This window comes from Protopterus annectens, chromosome 10.part0 (assembly GCF_019279795.1).
Source record: "Protopterus annectens isolate FY-2018-M chromosome 10.part0, PAN1.0, whole genome shotgun sequence".
NCBI classification, from domain to species: domain Eukaryota; kingdom Metazoa; phylum Chordata; order Ceratodontiformes; family Protopteridae; genus Protopterus; species Protopterus annectens.
The window spans coordinates 172,830,988-172,839,422 of NC_056744.1; the positions used below are offsets into that span (position 1 = coordinate 172,830,988).

At 47.4% G+C, this 8,435-nt stretch overlaps 1 pseudogene; it reads right to left on the minus strand.

Annotated features, from left to right (window-relative positions):
- The window catches only part of LOC122814702, a 6,892-nt pseudogene extending 4,031 nt beyond the window's left edge, over positions 1-2,861 (minus strand).
- Positions 2,862-8,435: the final 5,574 nt, after the last annotated feature.

Sequence of the window (8,435 nt, forward strand, 5' to 3'; positions counted from 1 at the left end):
ACTTCTGTCTTAAGAAGCGTGAAGTTGGCTTTGCAGAAATTTTTTACGGTTGTTTTCCTAATGGGGGATGGGATCGGGATGTGGATGTCTAGGATGATTAGCTTGTGGTCAGATCTGACCAACGAGGAGCTGACCTCTGGTGTGGAACACCAGTCACCAATGTTGGTGATGACCAGATCAGGGATATTGCTGCCCCTGGTGGGGGATGTGGTTAAGTTGATCCAAGGTGTTGGAATTGATGATTTCCAGAAAACTTTGTGCAAAAGCATTGGTACATGAGTAGTTTTCCCAGTTAATGGTACGGTAGTTGAAGTCACCCATTATTAGAGTGTTGGGTTGTACCTTAATATTTTCCAGTGTATCAAGAAAAGAGGAGTAGGAATCCTGGGGCATGGTGGGGGGTCTGTAGCAAGCTACAATCTGGATTGCGTTTTTGCCCAGAGTTAGTTGAACTTGGATAATCTCAGATGCATTATGCTGAGCAACTAGCTTGGAGGTGTGGATATCCTTAATGAATATGGACATGCCTCCACCTTTAGTGTTTCGGTCTGGGATTGGTGGCCGAAACGTGTGATATGAATTATAGCCTGGTAATGCAGGGATGCTCCCTGGAGCTTTGAACCAGGTCTCTGTCACTGCACAGATGTCAATCTTCTCCATTTTAAAGAGTGTCTCGAGTGAGTGCATTTTGAGGTTTAGACTTCTAGCATTGAGTAGTATTACCCTCAGATTTTGCTTGCTTGTACCTGTTACAGTGGTGAATTTGTCATTTGAACCTTGCCTAAAAAAGGCACTATAGGGGTGGCAAGAGCCTTTGCCAATATCTGGAATCCCAAGGGCGACAGGTGCAGGCCATCTCTGGCAAAGCAGTGTGGTCTGTCGATCATGTCATCCCAGGCAGACAGATACTGGATTCCTTTAGAATGACATCATAAGCTTAGCCAATTGTTAAAGTCAATCATTTTGTCTCAGCTGCTCTGGATTCGGGGATCTGAACCCAACTTCCTTTCATTCAGGTGAGGGTGATGGAGACCATCACCTGTCCCTTTGGAACGGCGCTCACCTATCTCTCAGGACAGACTGACCCATGTCCAACTGCTGTTCACAATGAACCCTTCTCTACTTCGGCCTTCAAAACTCTTGTTTGAATATTTGCTACTATCACCAAGATCTGCACCAGCAGCGGCTCCACCCAGGCACTCGCCCAGGGCTTCAGTGCTACTGTGACGGCCCTCCTACTCATCGCAGCATAGCCCCCTCAGCTCCCAGCACTGGCGATGGCCGGGTATGATGCCAATGCTCCAGAGCCATCCATTTTCAGGGCTAGTTGATTCAGCAGGTGAGTTGTTACACATTCCTTAGTGGATTCCAACTTCCATGGCCACCGTTCTGCTGTCTATATCAACCAACACCTTTTCTGGAGTCTGATGAGTGTTGGCATTGGGAGCCTTAACCTGGCATTCAGTTCATCCCACAGCACCAGTTCTGCTTACCAAAAGTGGCCCACTGGGCACTCGCTTTCCACTCCTGGCTCCTAGCCAGTGAGTCAGGCTTCTTACCCATTTAAAGATTGAGAATAGGTTAAGATCATTTCAACCCCAAGACCTCTAATCATTTGCTTTACCAGATAAAATTGTGTCCACCAATTGCCAGCTATCCTGAGGGAAACTTTGGAGGTAACCAGCTACTAGACGGTTCAATTAGTCTTTCACCCCTATAACCAAATTGGATGACCGATCTGCACATAAGGACCATTACGGACCTCCACCAGAGTTTCCTCTGGCTTTGCCCTGCCCATTCATAGTTCACCATCTTTCGGATCTCACCAGGTGTGCTCATGCTACACCTCCCCGGCGGGATGGGCGAGATGGGCCTGCGGTGTGCACCCCCTCAAGAGGCGGGGGACACCCGCCTCAGCCGGTGCATACCGGCCTTCACTTTCATTGGGCCGTGCAGTCTCCTGCCCACCCTTGGACATGTTCATCTGTTAGACTCCTTGGTCTGTATTTCTAGACAGGATGGGTGGGTCACTGATGTTGCCACGGCCCCCAGGATGGGATGTGGTTGGGCCGCACTGAAGGCAGTCTGGCCCAGTCGACACTCCCACCGGGAGACGGAGGCCCCCAACTCCCACCACAAGGGTGGGGGTGGGTGCAGCAGCGGTCATCTCCCACGACCCCAGGGCACAACAAGGGCTGATGCCACAGGCTGTAACACTCCCCTCCAGGGAGGGGAGCCACCTTCTGCATGGCCTTCCTGGCCAACCTGGAGCTGGTCACAGCACACTGCACTGAGGAAGTGCGCTCAATGGTGGCCAGCGCACCTAGGAATGGTCCCCCTCTACCCCGGGAGGGGGGATCCGCCTCACCCGGGTGACTGGCATGGGCGCCGGTTTGAATCCTCAGGCCGGACCGCATGGACCTCACCCATTTACCTCTGAATGGTTTCACGTCCTCTTGAACTTTCTTTTTAAAGTTCTTTTCAACTTTCTCTTATGGTACTTGTCTGCTATCAGTCTCGTGCCAGTGTTCTGTCTTAGATGGAGTTTAACACCCACTTTGCCCTGCCTTCACAAACAAGCCGACTCTGGGAAGACCTGATCCTGACGCGCTGGCAGCCACCACTGGCCTCGAACCATCTGCGGCCTTAGCATCGATCACAAGTACTTGGGCCCCATGGGTGGCTCGGGGAAGTTGGACTTCCGTATGCATCATTTCCCTACGCCCATCACCCAGGCAGGGATTCAGCACTGGGCTCTTCCCTTTTCACTCACCATTACTGAGGGAATCCTGGTTAGTTTATTTTCCTCCACTTAGTAATTTGCTTAAATTCCAGGGGTCGCCACATCTGATCTGACGTCACGTTCCGAGTGTAGTCATGGGGGGCGTGGGACAGTGAGGCCCTCGGGGGCCAGACTACCCATCCTCCCCTGATCCCCATGCAAGAGCACCCTGCCACTGGACTCCAGGCATTGGAGGAGGACGGCCGATGTGGCCCCAGCATGGGAACTGGGTGGGCATTGGGCTCCACTCTGGGCGGCCGTATCTCTGCACCTCTGGGTCTGGGAGGATGGGATCGCACACTAGGCTTCTGGGGGTGGCCCTCAGCATGCCCGCTCTGTCAGCCAGCTCTCCTGGCCACTGCCCCAACTCACCTCAGGGGACCCAGCCACCTCCATGTCCCCTGCAGGCTGGCAAACCGTGTGGTGTCACGTGTGCCCTCGGAGCCTCACCGTGGAGCTTCGGTCCAATCCCAGCTGGCCTCGCAGAACTCCCCTTGGCCACTGAGAGGCAGGCCTGTTCTCATCGGGACTTCCACATCCCCTACTTTCTGGTCCAGAGTTCTATGGTCTACATCTCCCGCCTATCCCCTGAAGGCTGCCAAATGGTGCAATGTTTCTGTGCCCTCACACCTTCTCAGAGGGACTTCCCTTCGATCGCAGCCAGCCTTGCGGAACTTCCTTTGGCCACCAAGGGGCAGGTCCACCCTCATAAAGACTTCTGTGTCCCCCTGTTCTCCCATCCAGAGCACCTCCGGGGATTTGGTGATTTTTTGGGGATGCAGCCATGTACCAGGCGAGGTTGGATGCCTTCTCCCTGCCTGGCAGGAGCTCTCCAGGCCCAGAAGATGCCCAACGTTCACTCCCTTATGGATGTTCATTGTGGAGACCTCCGCCTGACCCTGCTAACCCGGGTAGTAGCTCTCCAGGACATGCAGCCCTCTGCCCTGTGCTCCTTTGAGGACTTCCATTGTGGGGTCTCCACCTGACCCCGCTCACCCAGGCAGGAGCACTCCTGTCCCCGCAGCCTTCCACATGATGCTCCCTTGAGGACTTCTGTCCCACTGGTGGTGGCATGATCCACACCATCTCATGCAGGCAGGAGCACTCCCTACCTGGCTGCTTTCTACCTCTCTCCCCCTTCTGGACTTCCATCCCAGAGGGGGCCGTGGCCTGGACCCATTCACCCAAGTGGCAGTTCTCCCATCCTGGCTGTTTTCTGCCTCTCTTTCTCCCTTAAGGACTTCCATCGGGAGGGATCCCCTCATGGCTTCCACTTCTACACATGTGGGTTAGCTCTTTTCATGGGTTACATAACTCCCTGGAGGCTGCCAAATCATAATGTGTCAACTGTGCCCTCAGAGCCTCTCAGGGGAGCAACTCACCCATCCTTCCCAGCCTTGTGGAACTCTGCTGGGCCATGAGGCCTCAGCCAGACCCTCATCAGGACTTCTGTATGCCCCTGCTCTCTTGTCCAGAGCACCTCCTGGGACTTTGCGATATTTCGGGGATGATGTCTTAAGGACTTCCATCGGGAGGGACCCCCTCATGGCTTCCACTTCTACCCAGGCAGGAGAGCTATTTTTCCATGTTACATACTATACTTCTTTGTAAATAAGACCTTACCAGAGAATAAGGCCTAGCATGGTTTTCCAGGGTGGTCATGATATAAGCCCTACCCCAAAAATAAGCCCCAGTTAAGATCGTCAAAAACAGACAATGGACTTGTTGAATTATAAAATAATATTACTGACATCTGTTGACTGAGTTTATTGTACTTTGCTCACCATTTGTGGACCATTCGGACACCCAACTTCTTCTATTTGCAGAAAGTCATAAGATTCTTTCCCTAGGAGTCCTCCATAGTTCTTACTGTAACCCTAATCATCACTCACACTTGACGGTTCAGATCCTTGGCCCATAAATACTGGCAGGTGTACTGTGGTCAAAGTACAGACAATGCGCGTAAAGCACGTGTACTTGATAACAAACAGCTGTGGTCATGTCTTCTTAACTGTCACCATTTTGTGTTTCCACTCCGGTCAAGTATGTCTTCAATTAACCCCCTCAGACAAGATGAGTGCAAAAAGAAAGAGCTATTCCATCGAGTACAATAAAGGAATCATGGAGGACTCCCGGGGAAATAATCTGACGGCTTTCTGCAAAGAGAAGTTTGATCTCTGAATGGTCCAAAAATGGCGTGTAGCATACGATAACCTCAGTCAACAGGCCGATGAGGGAAATGCTAAGAAGTGCAAGTGTGGATCAGATTGGCAACCATTATTTCCTAAGCTGGAAGACATCATCTGTGAGTGGATTGCTAACAGGAGAGCAAAGGCTTTGGTTGTGCGCAGGGCTGATATTCAATAATTTGCCCTTGCAATGGCACCACAGTTAGAAATATCCCCAGAAGAATTCAAAGCATCACAACATTGGCTGGATGCCTTCCTTCAGTAATATGAACTGTCTCTAAGAAGATCAACAACACTGTTCAAGCTGGAAGATACTGAAGTTATTAAACGTGCACTTGCATTCAAGTCCTTTGTTGATGGCATCGATTTTTCTAAATACCAACTCTCCAACATGATTGCTATGGATGAAACTGCAGTGTTTATGGGTCAAGGATCTCAAACACAATTGATGAGAGGGGTGCCTCATCAATCTACATTCCCTCCACTTGGTATGAGAGTGCATGTGTTACCTGTATTTTGGCAATTCATCTAGATGGAAAGAAAACCCCACCTCTAATCATTAGTAAGGGCAAGAAAGATAAGATTGAACATGTTTCAGGCATTTACATTCTTGAAATCGAAAAAGCCTGGTGCACACAAGACATTATAAGGAAGTGGTCAATGTAATGCTGCCACTTGTTTTGCAAGGTGGCAAAAGAGGTTTGCTAGTCTGGGATTCAACCAGCACTCACCACTCTAAAGACATGAAGAAATTCCTTGCACGGAGAAGAATAGATCAAATAATGATTCCCACAGGAATGACTGCCTATCTCCAGACTCTTGATATTGCAATAAACAAGCCGTTCAAGGACCATTTGTGCATGGAACTCAATGACTACATTGAAAATAGACTGGAGAGAAATCAGCATGGAAACCGTGTTAAGACTAGCCTGCAAGAGGTCATGACTTGGGTGAAAAATTCATGGGATAAAATCACTGACAGCTGTGTTGCAAATGCACTATGAGCAAGCTACTTGGACAAGCAGTGCTCATTTAAGGAAAGCTCTGTTGCTAGTCATGACAGATTGGGGCCAATGATTCTACAGGAAATGGAGTCGCAAGAAATTCAGGCCAGAATTCTAGGGTTGGAGACTTATAACAATGTTCCAGAAGAAGATGGCATGACTGTATTTGAATAAGTTTTCCATTATCGGGGCAACAGAATGGATTACCTCTGCTTTCAGTTTTATTCCCCTCTTCCAATATACATGTATTGAGATTTTTCTGCACTTTCTATTAAGCATGAAATATTGCACTGTGAAAGCCAAGGTGTAGATATTCTGAAGTTAAAATGTGTGTTGCACTGTTTATGTAGAATTCTCACACAACTAACGCATTACTTAGAACTGTTGTCCAATAACAGAAAAGTACCAAATAAATGTCAATTTGTGTACATGAATAAATATCAGTTTTTGTATATGAATAAATGTCGATTTGTGTACATGAATAAATGTTGATTTTTGCACATGAATAATTGAATAAATGTAGATTGTTGTATGGGGGGGGGTAAATAAGGCATCCCCTGATAATAAGCCCTAATGCATATTTCGGTGGGGGAAAGAGTATACCACCTGGTCTTATTTTTGGGGAAATATGGTAATAGTAGCCAGGTAGCAGCACTTCAGGTGACTTTTCAGCATTCTTCACAAGGTAATTGTTTGTTTTTAATATGCACTGCTGGATTAGTGTGTAGCTTCAGAATAACTGCCCAAATACTCCATCCTTAACTTTACAGGGTGTTTGTATCAGTTTCCCTTCCAGTGTTTGGTGGTGCTCTGTATAGACTCAGACACCTTGGCTGACATTTTTTTGGATACCATGATGGCATTAACTTCAGTACCGAGTTGCACACAGGACAACTAGCATGCAGTGTCAAGCTTTTCCCCCATAGTGCGGAACAGATACTTGTGAAGTGTGATATTCTCAATACAACTGTTTAAACAATAATAAAGAATCTATTGCCATGGATATGAGGATTCCCACTGTGACCTTTACCACACTGGTGGATAGGGGCATCCTGAGGCAGTGTAGAAATCGTCCATGTTTACTGACAACCACTTCATAATCAAACAAACACATATGGTATGTGAGAGGTGTACATCTACAATGTCACTGGAAGCAAAGCTCTCTCCATAAAAGTACTCCTAATTTCAATAAGGTAGTCAGTGGTACACATGCTGCATCCATCACACAAAATCCAAAGCAGACAGGAGCTGAGGCACTAACATGTAACTTACATAAAACATGAACACCTCGTAGAACAAGTCTGGATAACAAATACCCTCAGCAACCCCATATGCACTCTGTGAAAACAACACACATATCAACACATAGAGCTAACATCTCATGGACAACCAACCTATTAGTCCATAAGTCAAGCCTACACACAATCCCACATTCTAGCCATTGCAGACTTCATGAAAATGAGGAGCTGTCACAAAATCTCACACTGACACAAATGTTCTTCAAGCGGGGCTGACACAGACATACAGTTGCTGTCACAGCCATGGGCAAACATTAAATACAAAGAAATGCACAATACTCTTTTGGGAAATCATCAACCCCTGGTAACTATCATATTGCCAGCACACCTTGAACTGTTCACCAGGTAGTCAGTGACTTATGGACACAGATAGTGATCTAGCCTTTGACTGTCATGTCTGTAATATTGTGGACATCATTCTATGCTGCATAACGGGTTCATATTATGTTGCCGAACTTTCAGAAGTCAGAATGCCATATAGCTGAATCCATGTGTTAAAACTTTCAAAAGTTCAAAAACGTCAAAAATAAATAAATAAAAAACAGAAAAAACATACCTGACAGTTGTAAGCAGGGAGGCAAGCCCCCCTGTACCCCCCCACACTCACTGCTCTTTAAATATACCAACTCCGAGATCGCACTAAGGTGCAGTAAACAGAAATCTTCCCTTTCTGCACTAAATGGAAATCCCCATTGAAACATTCAAACTTTTCCAAGTTCGAACATATGGGTTCGACAATATGGCATTCAAACGTGTTACGGTTTGACAACGTAATATGTATCCTTGCACAACCTATAAAGAAATTCATTGCATATAAATCCAAGGAAGCCATTGTTCCACTGTGATCGGCATTCATCAGACCTATCATTGGTGCAATGCCACCTTTGGTATGTAAGTAACCAGGTATATCAGACAACTGTAACATCTACAGAGGTTCCTCAGTACAACATAACATGGAGTACGTAATATGTTCTGTGCAGACCATGTCAAAGCCCTATCCATGTATTCTGTCTCCCACATGCTTTGGAGCAGAGGTGTATGCCTGCCATACAGGGCAGTGTCAGACCTCACTGTGGACCTCTTGCATATCCACGAAACAAGTAGCACCAGAAATACCTGTTCTGCAGACTTACACCTTGCCTGTAGTATATATAGGACATGC